The sequence below is a fragment of the Haliotis rubra genome, unplaced genomic scaffold, assembly GCF_003918875.1.
Source record: "Haliotis rubra isolate DU_JTF1 unplaced genomic scaffold, ASM391887v1 Scf5, whole genome shotgun sequence".
Lineage (NCBI taxonomy): Eukaryota > Metazoa > Mollusca > Gastropoda > Lepetellida > Haliotidae > Haliotis > Haliotis rubra.
In genome coordinates this window covers 3,124,996-3,142,304 of record NW_025767190.1, presented here as the reverse complement: position 1 = coordinate 3,142,304, position 17,309 = coordinate 3,124,996, and the positions used below count along the sequence as shown (strand labels likewise).

General features: G+C 36.9%; 1 long non-coding RNA gene across 1 annotated transcript; it reads right to left on the bottom strand.

Annotated features, from left to right (window-relative positions):
- Nucleotides 1–1,811: 1,811 nt before the first annotated feature.
- On the bottom strand, nt 1,812–2,242 carry LOC124291794. Its single transcript, XR_006902280.1, has 2 exons — nt 2,190–2,242; nt 1,812–1,904 (listed from the first exon to the last, which is right to left on the bottom strand). It is a non-coding gene; the product is annotated as an uncharacterized LOC124291794 (long non-coding RNA).
- Between the last annotated feature and the right edge of the window lie 15,067 nt (nt 2,243–17,309).

Genomic DNA, 17,309 nt, shown 5'->3' with positions numbered 1-17,309 from the left:
TCTTGACGTAACATTATCAAACAATTGTAGTATACCATCACAACGTGAGTGTCGTAAAACGCCGGTGTCAGCAATATTTCATCTATACGTCCGAACAGTAAGTGTTTATCTTGTCCATGCAAACCGGTGACAGAAGACATGAGCGAAGATCCATGGCATCTGAGTTCTTTACATTTACTTTAACGGTTGAAAACCCCGAGACGAGTCATAATGTTAATAAGGGCTTTATCTATTTCACCATGGTTGAGACCCGTGAAGGTCCGGGTTAGAATGTACCTTCAGTAACCCATGCTTGTCGTAAGAAGCGACGAACGGGATCGTGTGGTCAGGCTCGCTGGCTTGGTTGACACATGTCATGGGTTCCCATTGCGCATATCGTTGCTCATGTTGTTGATCACTTGATTGTCTGGTCCAGACTTGATTATTTACAGACCGCTGTCATATAGCTGTAATATTGCTGAGTGCGGCGTAAAACTAAACTCACTCGCTCACTATGGCTGCAGTCATATTCCGTCTCCATCATCCGCGGTATATCATCAGCTGCCCAGTACACGGGGAACAGTTTATTATAAACAATCAACGGAAGAGGGGACACTGTAACCGCAGATGGATTACACTCGTACAGCCAATTTTCAGTACCTGACCATAAATGTACTAAGCTGAACTTCAACATTGTCTCAGTATGGCTGTATGCCACGTTTTGGAATATTCAAGCAATACCACCGCGTCACACATTGTACCCATGTGGGGACTCGAAGTCAGGTCTTAGGCGTGACGAGTGACCTTTTTTATCACTAGTCCATCCCGTGCCCTTTCGTACAGAGGTTCTTATAGGAAACATAAAGTAATTTTGGTACACCAAACATAATTTTTAAATTTTTCATTTTTATCTTTAAAACAGTATTGAGAAAAGTACATTTGAAAGTATATGAAAAGCAGAGAATTTTTTATACTGTTTATCATTTGCTGTAATCGTTTTAAATTTGTACAAACTACAATAGTGCGAGTGCTTCTGTAGTTTCTATTACCATCGGAATCTGATATTGTTATTGATGAAAACCAGGCGGGAAGGGATATTCGACGGTGGATAACATGTTATAACTGTGTGGCATGATCCAGCTGGACTTCAAGACCAAATTGTGGAATTTCCGCAAGTCATGTGATCTAGCTGCCGATCACGTGGTACAGGTCAAGCTTTGGGACAAAATGGCGGCTGTCAACCGTGCCCTTGAGTGAGCCTCGCCAAGTTCAAAGTGCAATATCATCAATGTGGGGGTAAAACGATGCGCGTATGGCACTTGTAATAGTGACTCACGTTTCCACCATAAACCACATATGGCAGATGTGTTTTTTATTACATTTTCAAAGCCCACATCAAAGCCCGAGATGTGTGACCGCTGGATCAGAGCGTGTTCCCACGGTGATGATTTTGGCCGTCACAAGATCACCCAAGATATATATGTATGTCCCAAACACTTTGTTGATGGACATGGTCCTACAGGCGAACATCCTGACCCTATACCAGATACCGCTAGAGGTGTGGAACTTAGAATCTTCAACACGAAGAAGTCAAGACCACCACCTAAAGGCCGTGTGAGCTTGTCGCCAGAGAAGAAAAAAAGTCGTTCACAACTCCAGGTATAGCTTGGGAATGAAATGAAATAAAATGAAAAAAAAATACATAAGCGAACAGATAAATGAACAAATAAATAACTAAATTTTGAATAATTTTTAAAAAACTCTCTTTATAATAATTTATGATGTTCATAAAATATTAATTAATGGGTTCTTTGCAGGTACTCAATGTGGACATTGATAAGGAAAATGAAATAACTGAGGGTTCTGAAGAGCAAGATACAAATGTTGATAATGAAGGTATATCCATTGATTATATTACAGACAAGCTTTTAAATGGAATGTTTAGTTAATGAAATCCGGTTGGGTTTTTAGCACTCTTTATTGTCTGAAAAAGTTTGCAATTATAAAATTATAAGATGTTGTTTAGTGTATATTTTTGGACCATTTATCATCCGCACAGTTTTGTTTTTTACGAACATATTTTATTTTGCAGATGCAAGAAAACAGGTTTCCAATTCTGATGCAGCTACTCAGACTGACATCTTTGAATGATGATCTGGCTGGCTACAGTGATGATCAGCTCAAACAACCTAAACTTCTACAGGGAAAACTATTCATGGATGATGTTCTCAGAAGTGACAAATCATGCAAATTCTACACAGGTAAAAAATATCTGTTTCAAATCTATAATAAAGACATTCATTTTATGTTTTATTTATTGATAATATATTTTGCATGATATAGACCTTAATGTGTGTTTTAAAATAGTTATTTGACCAATATTTATAATTATTTCAGGTATTACATTCATCCAGCTTCTGTTGTTCCTGCACATATTCCTACAGTCCAAAGCTGAGAGGTTAACACTGTGGAAAGGGGAAGAAACAACAGTATGTATAGTTTATTGCTTTAATATTGCTTTTATTAATAACCACCTATATACTATCTCCTGACACATATACACTGTATGTAATTTGGTCACTGATCAATATGTCATTTGTTAACCCTTTCACAGGCAGTGCTGTAAAGTGCAACTGTTTACTAAATGGTCACTTGCAAATTATCATTGACTTCCTAGTAACAGTCATTGTGAAATATATTGATTAATGAACAGATCCACTTGACCATGTTAACTGATACATAATTACTTTTCAGGAGAATGCCAAAAACAAAGATGACCATCACCCCAGGGGACTGTCCACCTTCACAGCTTTCCTCCTAACACTTGTGCGCCTGAGACGTGGCCTTGATGTCGACCACCAAAGCCAAGGTATAATGTACAAAACAGTACCTCTCCCAGGCCCCCACTATTAAAGCATCATTTGTATCGATGGCTGACCGTGAGGATGTTTTCAGACCCAGATCAGCCCTCAATGGATCACAAATGAACATACCAAACATACCTACCTACAGCATGAAGAGGATAAGATCCTTTGTCAACAAAAAAGCATATGAACTAAGATCACAAGACAAAGTGTATACACAAATACGAACTAAAGGACTGACTTTGTTCTAGAGAAAAAACTCCAGGCTTTAGAACAAAGTCATAATTGTATCACAAGTTAAAAAGATTATCATGAATAATCATATTAATGATAAGCATGTACTAGTAGCATTCTGAATAATAGTATATGTCTGGAATGAAAAAAGAATATAGACTAAATATAAATCACATATTAAGTGGCCAACTAAACACAATATCAAAGTTACATGTATAAACAAAGATCACACTGAAATGAACAAGGCAACTGTACGTGCACCAGGCGCACGCCACCACTCTAGCAGGTATACCCGCGCTAAACATCAAACCCAGGACAACTGAATTACAAAATTCTGCCATGCCTCGACCTAAACTACTGCAGGATAACACATGTACAGGACTCCCAACAAACAAATGAAGGTAACTCTCTGCCTTATAGTTCTATTTGTTGTTAGATCTTCCTCTCTACTTGCACCTCACAATCTTCTCCATGTACTAATTGATATACACAACATCAGTCCATTCATAACAGTACAGACTCAATACCCACCATGATGCTTGATGCATTAAAAATTCTATCTTCAAACTGCCAAGGCCTGAATAATAAGCACAGTGCACAGACGTATTTCCATCTAAAAAGCAAAAGAGCTCATATATATTGTATCCAAGATACTCATTTTACAAAAGAACTGGAAATCAAACTTATTAAAAATCAAAATATTGTTATTTTAGTTCATTTAAAAGCAATGCCGGAGGAACAGGAATACTTCTAAATAATAACATTGAAGACTCTAGACATGATGTAAATGGAAACTATGTAGCACTGAAATTCAAAATTATGGATAAGACATTTACTTTAGTAAAAACATATGGACCAAACACACAGCTTCTCCATATGCGGTGATTGGAACTTTGTACAAGACCCAAACATTGATTATTTCAGCTTTAAAACATTAATAATGGAGGACATACACATGGAGACAGAAACCCCCCGTCAAACAGGCAAGACTAGATTACGTTATCATATCCAAAAACCTCGAAACCTTAATTCACGATACCGGCATTGACGCAGCATATAGGTCTGACCATTCTATAATTAAGATTAATCTAAAGATAAGCGAAATAGAAAGTGGCAAAAGCTACTGGAAATTCAACAATTCTTTACTCTACGATAACAATTATGTGGAAAATACTGATAAATGAAATCAAAAAACAATTCAAATCATACGTAGATGAAACAGGGAAATATGCTTTCAAAATAAACGATCAATAAAATAAACGTTATTCTTTAAAGCTCTTCTGTTAATGATCAGATGACATGCAATAAATTATTCATCCTATAAGAAAAAAGAACATATGAAATTGCAACAAACGCTTGAAAACAACATAGATGAACTTTAAAAGAAGCAAACAGAGAATTAGAGACTGTTAATAAACAGGAGACAGAATGAATATTAATGCGATCTAAAGCCAAATGGAAAGAAGAATGAGAAAAACCGACAAAATATGTTTGTCATTAGAAAATAGAAACGTTTAAAAAAAAAGCAATGTATAAACTTGAAAACAACCAAAAAGAAACACATACCAAAAAGAGGATCTTATAACTGAAACTAAATCGTTATATCATAACCTATACACAAAAAACATGCCAAAAAGTGAAACAGAATTGTTTAAAAACATTCACGTCCCAAATCTATAAAAAATCAACAAGAAAATCTGGAAGGAATATTGAAATATGAATAAGTATTAAACAGTCTTTAAAAAATGAAAAAGTACTGGTTCATTCTGCAAATTCTTTTGGTTCAGTATTCACGAGTATCTTATAAGATCATTAAATTTAGCTTACGAGAAAGGAGAATTGTCTTTGACTCAAAAGTAAGGTATTACAACCTGTTTTTCGAAAAAAGGTAAATCTAAACATTTGTTTCAGAATTGGAGACCAATTTCATTGCTGAATGTCGCATATAAAATCGGATCATCAACCATTGCAAAGAGAATAAAAACAGTCCTACCCTCTATAATAAATGAGGACCAAAAAGGATTTATTGGTGAATGTACTCGCCTAATATACGACATCATTGACTATACTGAGTATATGAAGATACCTGAAATTCTAATTCTGTTGACTGGCATGTCATTCAAAAAGTTCTCTTATTCTTTAACTTTGGACCATCAACTACAAGATGGATAAATACCTTCGTAAATAACATTCAATAATGTGTAGTTGTAAATTGTTTCCATTCAATGTACATTTCGATATCTCAGGAGGATGCAGACCAGGTGATCCCATCTCCCCTTATATTATCATACTGTTCGCAGAAATTTGGCAACAACGATTAGACATAATAACAAAATGAAAGGATTACTAATTGGAGATACAGAATACCGAATTTCCCAATACGCTGATGGTACTTTAATATTAGATTAAACTGAAAAATGTTTACAGTCGACATTAGAAAATCTTAGTAAATATGCCTCATTTTCAGGCTAAATAATAAATGTAAACAAAACACTGGCGGTATTATGGATAGGCTCAGAAAAAAAATCAAAAAGAAAATTTTGCAGAAACTGGAATCTAGATTGGAAGAATGGCTCGTTTACAGTATTAGGAATTGCAGAAACATCGCAGAAATGGTTGAACGCAAATATAAAGATAAACTCAAAACTCTCAAAATATCAATGAATCAATGGTTACCAAAAGATCTAAGTCCCTTAGGTAGAAATACCATATTGAAAAGTTTACTTTTACCGCAACTTAATCATTCATTTGTAACTCTACCCAACTCTATGACCAAATGATTTAGGAAATTGAGCAGCTTTGCTATAAATTTATATGGAAAAACAAACCAGACAAAGTTAGTGGAGACACTATCACATAGAATCATGAACATGGTGGAATACGAGCCCCAGAGATAATAAATCTCATTCAATCACAAAAAATATCATGGATTATAAGACTAACCCTAACTCCTTTTCAAAAATATGAAAATTGCTGCAAACCAAGACACATTGCTACATCGACAGCTTTATACAATCATGCGAAACATACATACTTGAATCAGCTGTAATAACACAACAAACAAATCACTTTTGGAGGACACTTTGAAATCATGGGGTACATTCGAAACCAGGAGAGCAGAAAACGCAAAAAATGCATGTGATGTCTTTTCCCAACCCTTACAATCAACTATAAACATTACTCAAGTAAAGGGATTACTTATGTAAACGACATGTTTGATACCGAAGGTAATGTTTTCACGGTGGAACATTTTACAAAATATAGAAGGGAACACAAAATGATGTAGAGATATTTATGACATACTCATCAATGGAAAATCTAGAATTGTAGCCAAAAGAACTAAATGAATCTATTGACGATAACACATGGTAAACGATAAATCGTATAATAGTGTAAAACACTCTCAGTTTCAATACAGTATACTGCACAGGTTTCTGCCAACAAATGATTTACTAACAAAAATGAAAAATAAAGATTCTAATACATGCACATTTAGCAAATCCGGAGAGAATCAATTTTACATTTACTTTGTGACTGTAAAGTCATAAAAACTAACTGGAAGAAAATAGAAGAATGGATATTCGAAAAAACAGGGTCAATTATTATCTTTTCAAAGAAAAACATTATTATAGGATAAGGCGAAAAGAGAAACCATGTTCTGAATTTGATAATAACAGTAGTGAAATACAATATGTACCAAATGAAACAAAGAGATAAAATACCAAATTAGAAGTATATTATAGAAGACATTAAGATAGCATACTACGCTGAACGTTTTAATGCCTACTCAAATTGCAAACATGACAGTTTCACAAAATTTTAATCATTATGCCACAATCTGTTCAGTTAATCTAGTGTTATATATAATATACTGCTATTATATTTTCATGTACCTATTCATTTCAACCTGAATGTACAATTGCCTTTAAATCGACTTTGTATAGATTTGTGAATCGTGTTTATACCAACCTGTTATGTAATAAACTACCTGTATGGCTTGGATGTATTGAGATTCAAAAATACTTTATTTTTTTAAAAATACACATGACACAGCCTCTTTTGCTTACGACGGCCAGGAGTCAGGACAACATTGTCTGTGTCGCTAACCGTTTTGTCAACAATATATGGACCCTCATATCTAGCTCTCAGTGGTTGATCATGAATAGGAAGTAAGGTTAACACCTTTTCACCAGGAATGAAATTTCTTTCTTTTGACTTTTGGTCATAATTGTGTTTCATATTTGCTTGTGAAGCTTTCAAATGTTGTCTGGCAGGCTTTTGAAAGTCTGTTCCTAATTAAGTTCTTTGTATATATCACGAACTATATTCCAGTATATCGAATCCAGCATACAACTGTGTGTTTTATCCCCTTTATGGGTATCTATATAATAAAACGTTTACTCTAACTCCACCTCACCCCATTATACCTTTCATTTATGTCACTCATATCGGAATTAAAAAACCTAAAAAATCGTAAACTAACCAACTTATTTTCCAACAACAATATTATGAACTAAGAAACACTTACGATACTTATAAATATACTACCGACAAAAAATAAGGGAACTAAGAATTTGAATGCAACTAACACTGAGGTGGACGTGTGCAATACCGTGGCGTTGCAGCTGAATGCAACACCCAATCACAATGAAATTCCACATGATGCATGAACAACACGTGATGCACGTGCACACAGAAGCTAAACTGTGTCCACCTATTGGAGGACACAATCACTAATGCAATTGAGGTGAACACACGCTGAAAAATGCCTCTGAGGCAGTATCTCAATGAACAGACAAAATGGAGAATTGTGGGTATGATAGAGGGGGGAACACCGCTGTGACAAGTTGCCCAAATGTTGGGTAGATCAAAAAAGTGTAATTTCATTCCTGTGGGACAAGTACCGTCAAACGGGTGGGGTTGCAATGAGACCTGGGCGTGGTAGACAACATCAAGGACACCTAGACAGGATTGTCTCATTACAGTACTGGCCCTACGCAATAGGTTCAGATCAGCGCCTGCTATCAATAGGGAATTCCGTACAATAACTGGACAACGAATTTCAGTATCAACCGTTAAGAACCGACTCTATCAAGCCCGTTTGAAAGCAAGGCGGCCTGTGAAGGGTGTCACCCTCACAGCTCACTATAGGCACCAAAGATTGGTGTGGGCTAGGCACCATCAGGGACGGGCTTTGCGCCATTGGCATTACACCATGTTCTCGGATGAGTCAAGGTTTTTCCTCCGATTCACAGATGGCAGCAAACGTTGTTGGTGTCGTTGTGGTGAGCGGTATGCCAGAGCGGCAATTATTGACCATAATCGGTATGGGGGCAGTAGTGTCATGGTGTGGGGCGATATTACACATGACAGGCGATCGGATCTGGTCATCGTTGATGGACAGTGGACTGGTCAGCAATATGTTGACGAAATTTTGCGTCCTGTCGTGGCTGCACTGGCTAGAACTATCGGCAGGAATTTTGAATTCCAAGATGATAATGCCAGACCACATCGTGCCCAAGTCGTCATCACTTATCTCCGACGAGAGGGCATACAGACATTTGACTTGTCCTCTAAGTGCCCAGACATGTCCCCAATTGAGCTTCTGTGGGACGTTCACGGCTGGAGGGTGTACACCAGGGACTCTGCACCCGTCAACCTGACCCAGCTTGGGGTAGCTCTTCAGGCGGAATATTGAACTTCACACCCGAAATTGATTTTGTCCATATTTAGAGCAATTACTCATTCACTGTCATTGCATCAGTTCCCTTATTTTTTTGTCTGTAGTATATATACTCATGCCAATAATGGTTGTAACCCTCCCCACCCCCACCCCAACCCCACACACACACCTCACACCCCTTCTCCATTAACAACATGCACTAAATCGAAATACTTGAATTACAAATGATCTTGCTACTGGTCAATATGACATCGTCTTTTATTGGTGGCCCAGCCATGTTGCAATTAGGAGATAAACATCATGTGTTGGCCAATTTCCGGGTGTTACTGAGTATTTGAAGCACGGGAATTTATTTGGAACCGACGGCATTCAAATGATAAATCCTGACGTTCTTTTATATATAGGTAGCATATGATTATGGACTTTGATTGTTTGTGGCTATACCCTGGATGGGTGGTTGAAGTACTGTAAACCTATTGTCTTACTGAGGGGGTATATAAGCCTACAAAGAATATCATTCAAAGAATATTCTATTCTATTACCGTTTTTAATCGTAATGAATTTGTACATTTTAGATGCATGGCTAACATTGCATTCAATCTGAAGGGATGGTATAAATCTTTTGCCCACTTTACTACTGTTTGTCAATGAATAGTTAAATTACTAGTTTTAATAATATATGTGATAATCTGGTATTTATACTGTCATCCGGTGATTGCTTTATAAAGTATACATATATCTTTTCTTTCTGTCGTCATGATATGGATGAAATATTGCCGACGTGACGTAAACTTTTAACTCACTCACTCTTCCATGTACTACAAGTCATTTCTGAGAACGTATTTCCTGGGAGCGAGGGATAAAACTCAACTGAATATTAATTTTCGATGTTGGAAGTCAAACTTAATACGTATGTGTACACCTTGTGTATGGCCGCCTCACCTGTTTCACATTTTATGGTAGACATGTGGAGGATATTTCCAATTTGATGCATCAGTGACAAAAATTATGTCCGATGTAATTCCGTATTTTGACTTATACCATACGTTCCCGAATTATTTCAGGTGAATAATTGACTAGACGTAGCATATGTTTATGGCGGGTGGCAGGATACTCTCACCTTTTCGCAAACACCGAAACACATGCTCTCTCATCGTATCTGGTCCAAACTCGATTTGTTCATACCTGCAAACAAATATATGAGTGACCGACTCTGCTTTGAGTCTATGAATGTGGAAAGGTTTTGTCGCTTCTATTTATGCTCAATATAGTGATTTTTACCTGCAAAAAGAGTGACCCCGTCTTCACAACTTGCGGGAACAACTCTACCTCTTGATCTTCCGCGCATATCAGCCACAGAGAAGCGGACATAGTCGTACTTGTTGAAGTGATCAGACATCCTGGTGAACTGTTAGCTGCTGGAAATCTCATTCGTGTTGCCCGATATGTGTCACATCTATCATGCCTCATATGGTCGACTGGCACAATTCCCTCGTGACCCTGCTGAATTCTTGACTGATGATACTAAACATCCACTTGCTGACAAAAATATAGATACATATTTTAATCTAGCATGTAACCGTAAAATTATGCATTAATGCAAAAGAATACAAAATATGAACGGGTCATAGATCACCAGCATCTGAAGATAGATGACCAAACTTAAGTCAATGGGAACTTACGGATATTTTCTTCCTGTATGGACCCAGTTGGGCTAACCTCAGGTATTGGCGATTGTTCACAAATTCAGCACATATTCTACAGACTGAGACTGAGATAGCGATAGTATTGCCCACAACTGTACTCCAACCAAAACTTAAAATACGCTGAATAGTGATGTACAGCAGGGGATTTGGCTTGTAATGGCATCGCTGAAATATTTGAGTTTTATTCAAAATTATTTCGCGAGACAAACAATCAGAGAAAAATGAACGTAGTTTGTCATTGATGCGAAGGACATTTTTGCATTCGAAATCAATTGAATATTTTTCAAATAAACTGATAAATATTGTTGTTTTTTTGTTTTAAACCACACTCCGAAATATTAAACCTTGACGGCCGCCTGTATGCTATCAGGTATGTAGAAGGTAGCCCAGTGACTGATACTGTGAGCAACGTAACATTCCCATTTCAAAATTCGAGATTTCTGTAGTCTGAGATAATGCTCAGTCACCAAGCCTAACCACCCATTCCATGCGGCAGGCTCTTACAACCAGCACTAATTGGTGGGGTTCAGTTCTCACCTCGCCCATACTGCAGTAGGGATACACATGATCTGTCACGGTCAAAACATATAGAAACACTATAATAAATATTTAGATTCTAAGACGTGCTTGCTCAAATAAGGTTGTTCTATCACTATGTTCCCAAAAGAATGTAAACGGTAAATGTAAACGATGTTTTAAACCTTCATCACAAACACACATATATTTATTCGACCAGACATAGGTAGTAACACGCATGGTATAGAGAGCTGACAGTCGGGGTGATTTGTCCTACACACCACATATAAATGCTCATATATAAATAACACGTGATCAGAGTGTGACATCCCGGACAGCAATAATACCAGGAGGCCTAATCTCGGGGACTATGAATGCCCTGTATTATTCAACCTAAACGGAGGTGCCTGAAAGTAGTGATGATCGCTAATGTTGCCAACAGAAATCATCGTAAAGCGTATGCAAGGGCAGAATTCACTCCCTTAGATGTCACAGTCAGTGTAAGCGTTAGAGTTCTCCCCCGTTATCTAATACCTTCACAATACATTCCAACTCCGAACACATACAGTATCTAATTCTTTGCCATTATGCCTAATACATGTGTGTACTTTAGCAACACTGATTATTTTGTAGCTCAGGTGCACTCTTACATGCTAATGGTTACCTATGCAGGAACACTTTAAACAATAACCCTTTAACACACATCACAATAAATACTGGGATATGTACAAAATTCCTATAATAGTAAGAACGTTCTCCATAAGACGCTTACCCACCGACCAATACCCCCACACACGTCGTGGTATCCCAGTTGCGTCAATCACCAGTCAATATCTGTATTTTCCGGCCAGTCCCGATTATTTACTGCCGTCATATAACTTGAATATTGCTGAATACGGCGTTAAACAATAAACAAACAAAAGATGTATTAAAACTCAGTGCAGAAAATTGCCACATACCGACTATTTATTTTTTTGTTTTTGTTTTGTTTTTGTTTTGTTTTTGTTCGTTTTTGTTTGTTTTGTTTTTTGGGTGTGTGTGTGTGTTGTTGTTTTTGTTTGTTTGGGTTTTTTTGGGGGGGGTGGTTTTGTTGTTTGTTTATTTGTGGTTTTTGTTGTGTGTTGTTTTGGGGGGAATATATGGCAGCGGTCTGTAAATATTCGGGTCTGGACCAGACAATCCAGTGATCAACAGCATGAGTATCGATCTAAAAGAGCTAGGAGAGTAACAGGTCTTCCATTTTCTTTCTTGAAGGGTGAGTTTTCTTTATGAGACAGGATGGTAATCACTATCTAACAGAAGAAAACCTCAAACGCTTTGTATAATTGCAATGTCCCAAATATGATAATATGTTCTAATTTCTTATCAAAAAGGCATTATTGTAGCGATGTTACGATTGAATTCAATTTTTTTATGGCAATATTAACAATGAATATTCACATTTTACAAGATTATAACATTCTCATGAATCGATTCTGCACATATAGAATATACTATTTGAATGGTATTTTAGAAGTTTGTAACAGTCAAGGCAAGGCATCTTTATCGACTCGTATCTTTACACTCATACATGAATATTTCATCATATTTGAATACAGTTGCCATCTATAAAAGTATGTTATCTTTACTGATAAAGAATGTGGAATAATACACTCTACATACAATCAAATGTTCAGGGAGTCTCCTAAGAACTAAATCATTTTGATTTCATAAAGAAAATACGGTATCACTGATGCGATAAGCAGCAATTGTTTACCCCAGATCTCTCCCTTGTTGCTGCCTGTTGAACGTACAAGCCCATGCGGGGAGGTACATATACAAACATACACAAATATAGGGAAAATACTAGAAGAATTTATTCTAACAACGGTATGTCCCATTAATGACACTTCCAACACTTACTTACATCCCGGGTACAGGAACATACTCTTTCCTTGATTTATCTATCACTGGGTCTGATCGGCTGAATGAGATTGAATGGTCAGCCCATGACGACCAGTGTGGAATTGACCATTTTCCAACCATTCCCAAAGCTGTATGTCCATCTGATACTCCAGCATTATCGAGATGGAAATTTACCGAAGCCAAATGGCCTTTGTTTTGTCATCAAACAAGATAGAACCTGAACTGTTTATGAATGTTTCTGACCCTGTCCGACTATTCTCTGATGAACTAAACAAAATATCCGATAAATGCCTTCCTGAGTCCTCTACAAATGTACACACACGAAAACCATGGTTTAACAGTGTCTCCAAACAAGCTAGGAAGTCGAGAAAATGGCTGAACAATATTTCCACCCAATGGTATATAATCTGAATTGATATAAAATTTCAATTGCCAAAGCTCGGTGTACATTTAAACAAAATAAACGCCACTTTTGGAACAATTATGTATCGAAAACATATCTCCATGTATGTCCAAGGTATGGAACATGACACAGAGAATCAAAGGTAAGGGTACTCAATCTAGCAAACGCCATCATGAAAAAGGACATAAATTATTAACAGATATTGCAAATAAACTTAATGAAGCTTTGGACAAAAATTCTTTCTCGTCTAATTTAGTGCCTAATTTTCAAAAATATGAAAACCAGCACACAATGTCAATTTCTATTATTTATTATTTTCAGTTCAGCATGAGTTCCATACTGCCCTTGGGTAAGCTCACTATACTGCGACGAGGGCTGACAATATACATTCTCCTCATGAAACATGTTCCAAAATGCAAGTCTTGCACTATATATTTATCTTATGTGTAGAAATCTTAGCAATTATGATTAGAAAAGAAAAGACGATAAAGGGTATCAAGATGGGAAATATCGAAAATATTCTCGCTCAGTTTGCAGACGATTAAGATTGTTAATAACCTATGGGAAGAAATGTGCTGAAATCACTACTACTGTCAAGATTAAATCATCTCTTCTCATCTATACCAAGCCCACCAGATGATACGATTCAATGTTTTCAGAAGAAATGCTTTAACTTTATTTGGAAAGGCAAGAAGGATAAAATTAAAAGAAAGGTTACCACTACCATTGTTGAATATGGAGGTTTCAATATACCAATAGTAAAAAATATTATAAAATCCCAAAAACTTTCATGGATTGAAATACTGTTATGTAACAATTCTACATGCACAGAAAATGCCACACTATGTATTCCAAATATTCAGAAACTATGGTTTGCTGATGGTGTTTATATTAGCAAATGTATGGTACCCAATGTTTCAGATAAATTCTGGAGGGAGGTTGTGGAGGCATGGTCTGACTATCTAACAATTTGTTAACAGAATGAAATTAATAATACAGAAGTCCTAAATCAATCACTTTGGCACAATAACAATATTTTGATCGGTGGCAAAACAGTCTATCACAGGAACTTGGAGGACAAGGGAATAACATACTGGAGAAATATAGTAAATGTGGACGGTAATATACTGTCTTTGGAAGAACTGAATTACAAATATGATGTAGATGTTGATTTTCTTATATACCAAGGACTTAACAGAGCAATCATTGGATATATAAATAAGAGGAATTTCACTTTTAAACATGTGGAGAACATACTTGCCTACCCTAGTTTACCTTATAACATCTCCAAAATAGTTAGTAGCAAACAGTTCTATAAAACACTTTGTCAATTTTGTTTTAATAAATCAAACGGCCAATTAATATTGGAAGAAATATTGAATATAGACTTCCAACAGAAGGAATGGGAAAACATTAATTTGATGGCTAATCGATGTACTCAAAGTGTTTATCTAAAATGGTTTCAGTACAAGATAACTCAGAATATTTTGACAACTAATAATTACTTGCATAAGTTTGGTTACATTGATTCACCTGTGTGTTCGTTTTGTAAACAGGTACCTGAGAGTATTATACACTTATTATGCGATTGTACCCATTCAAGCAAAGTGTGGAAAGAGATGGCTTTATGGTTATAAAGGTTTCTGAAGGATACATTGATTTAACACCAGAAAATATTATTTTGGGTTTTAAGGGGAGAAATAATAATCCACTTAATGCCGTTTGTCTCATGGTGAAACAAAATATTTAGAATATGAGCAGAAAACAAACAATAATCTGTCCAATTTTTTTACATTTTGGTCCTCTTTCCACACGCTATTTTTAGACTCGTAGCTTAATGTGTAATTGTAAACTTTAAAGAGTACACTTTAATGTTAAAACGATTTGCCTTGCAGGTGATTAGAAACAGTCAAACATACAGTAGACGTTTTTATACACTGTACTTTGTATACTTTAATATTTCTTGTCGTGGAAAAAGTGAAACACTACGGTCTTACGAAAATGGATTCCAATTTACAAAATCTAAAAGAATCCGTGGCCATAAAATTACATTATAAACACACAGAATTAAGTTTAGATATCACTCCTATTAAAGTTGTTAAAATAGCCAAATTCCTTTGGTGTAAGGATTTTTAAAACAAACATCTAACCTTTCTACCTCAAATTAAATATTTAAAAAAATATATATTTGAAGGGTTTTGATTGGAGTATCTAAACTGGATTATGGCTCCATCGTCATTGGTGGAGCCTGTAAAATTAATTAAAAAGGTCCATTTTCCGTCGCGTCATAATATAATTAAGAAATTGTCATCCATACCTTCTTGCTTGACAACAGTATAAGAATCTATAGCGTATCGTACCTTACTTATATTCATCATCTTTGAAAATGCCAATCAAACAGATAATTAAAAAAATATTGAATACAGCATCATCAAAGACTGATCCTTCGATTCCCACGTGGGTACAATGTGTGAAGCCCATTTCTGGTGTCCACCGCCGTGGTTTTGATGGAATATTGCTAAAAGCGGCGTAAAACTAAACTCACTCACTCAATAAAACAACGGCGCATAAATCTGCCCTTAAAACACATTTCAAAACTTTTCAAATCAATCTCATCCACCATTTGACCGTGTCACCTATAAGAGTGAGTGAGTGAGTATAGTTTTACGCCGCACTCAGCAAAATTCCAGCTGTCTGACGGCGATCTGTAAATAATCTGGACCAGTGTTCAACAGCGTGCGAATCGATTATCAATTAGGATACGATGACATGTGTCAACCACGTCAGCGAGCCTGACCACCCGATCCCGTTAGTCACCACTTACGACAAGCATGGGTTACTGAAGATCAATTCTAACCCGGATCGGGCACCCGTGAAGAGCTGTCTCCTCGTGGTGGGTGCTGGGTAACGCTCAGTGCTCTTCTCCCGTGTGGACCCGGGCCAGAATGGTGTCCACAGCACCCCATTGCTGGTCGTAAGAGGCGACCAAATTGGGCAACCTGTTTGCCGTTGGTTGCGCCCCTGTGTTGGTGGAGGAAGAGATTCTGGTGGTTGAGGGCAACTCAACCCCAACACACCACTTCGGCCCTAACGTCACCTAGATGGGTGGTAGAATGGGCATGCCATGGGCATGCTGCAGACAATTATTTCAGATACCAAATCGACCAAGTCTTTCCTCCCACTCAAGCCCTTGTCCACATACCAATCTTAGGGCTAAGACTCGAACTCCCGTACTTCAACATCCTGTCTATCCCTAGACATAGCATTGAGATACACACTCTGTAGATCTAGGCCATTTTGAATGATTTTGGACAGCTATGTTTTGTGTATTTTTCAATTTCTTTCTCCAGCTGTTTCTGTTCGTCCCTGACATTGTTTTGAAACAAACCAAAAATCAAACTCACATTCAGTAATCGAGTCATTTTGAATTCAGTGTAAGTTTCAGCACCATACCTGTGCTTGTGGATTTTACATAAGAAGAAACTCTCCGAGACCAGCATTTCTTCTTTCCTCCCACAACCTGTGAAGATCCGGGTTAGAATTGATCTTCAGTAACCCATGCTTGTCGTAAGAGACGACTAACGGGATCGGGTGATCAGGCTCGCTGACTTGGTTGACACATGTTGTCGGTTCCCAATTGCGTAGATTAATGTTCATGCTGTTGATCGCTGCATTGTCTGGCCCAGGCTCTATTATTTACAGACCAACACCATATAGCTGGAATATTGCTGAGTGCGGTGTAAAACTAAACTCACTCACTCATTCTTTCTTCCCACAATAAGTTAACACACATTGAAATTAAATATTGTTCAAAGCAGTGTCATGCCAAGCCCTATGTATTTGAAATTGTATTATATATATTTTTAAAAGCTTGATTTACTTGATTTACAGTCTTGGCTTTCAAAATTTCAATATTGAAAATGTTCAAAATAGAGTAATAAATATGCCTGGAGTCTCAATGCCCAGACGGCGATGGCTCATGGGCCAGTCTGGTAGGATGTAGCACTTTCAAGATATTT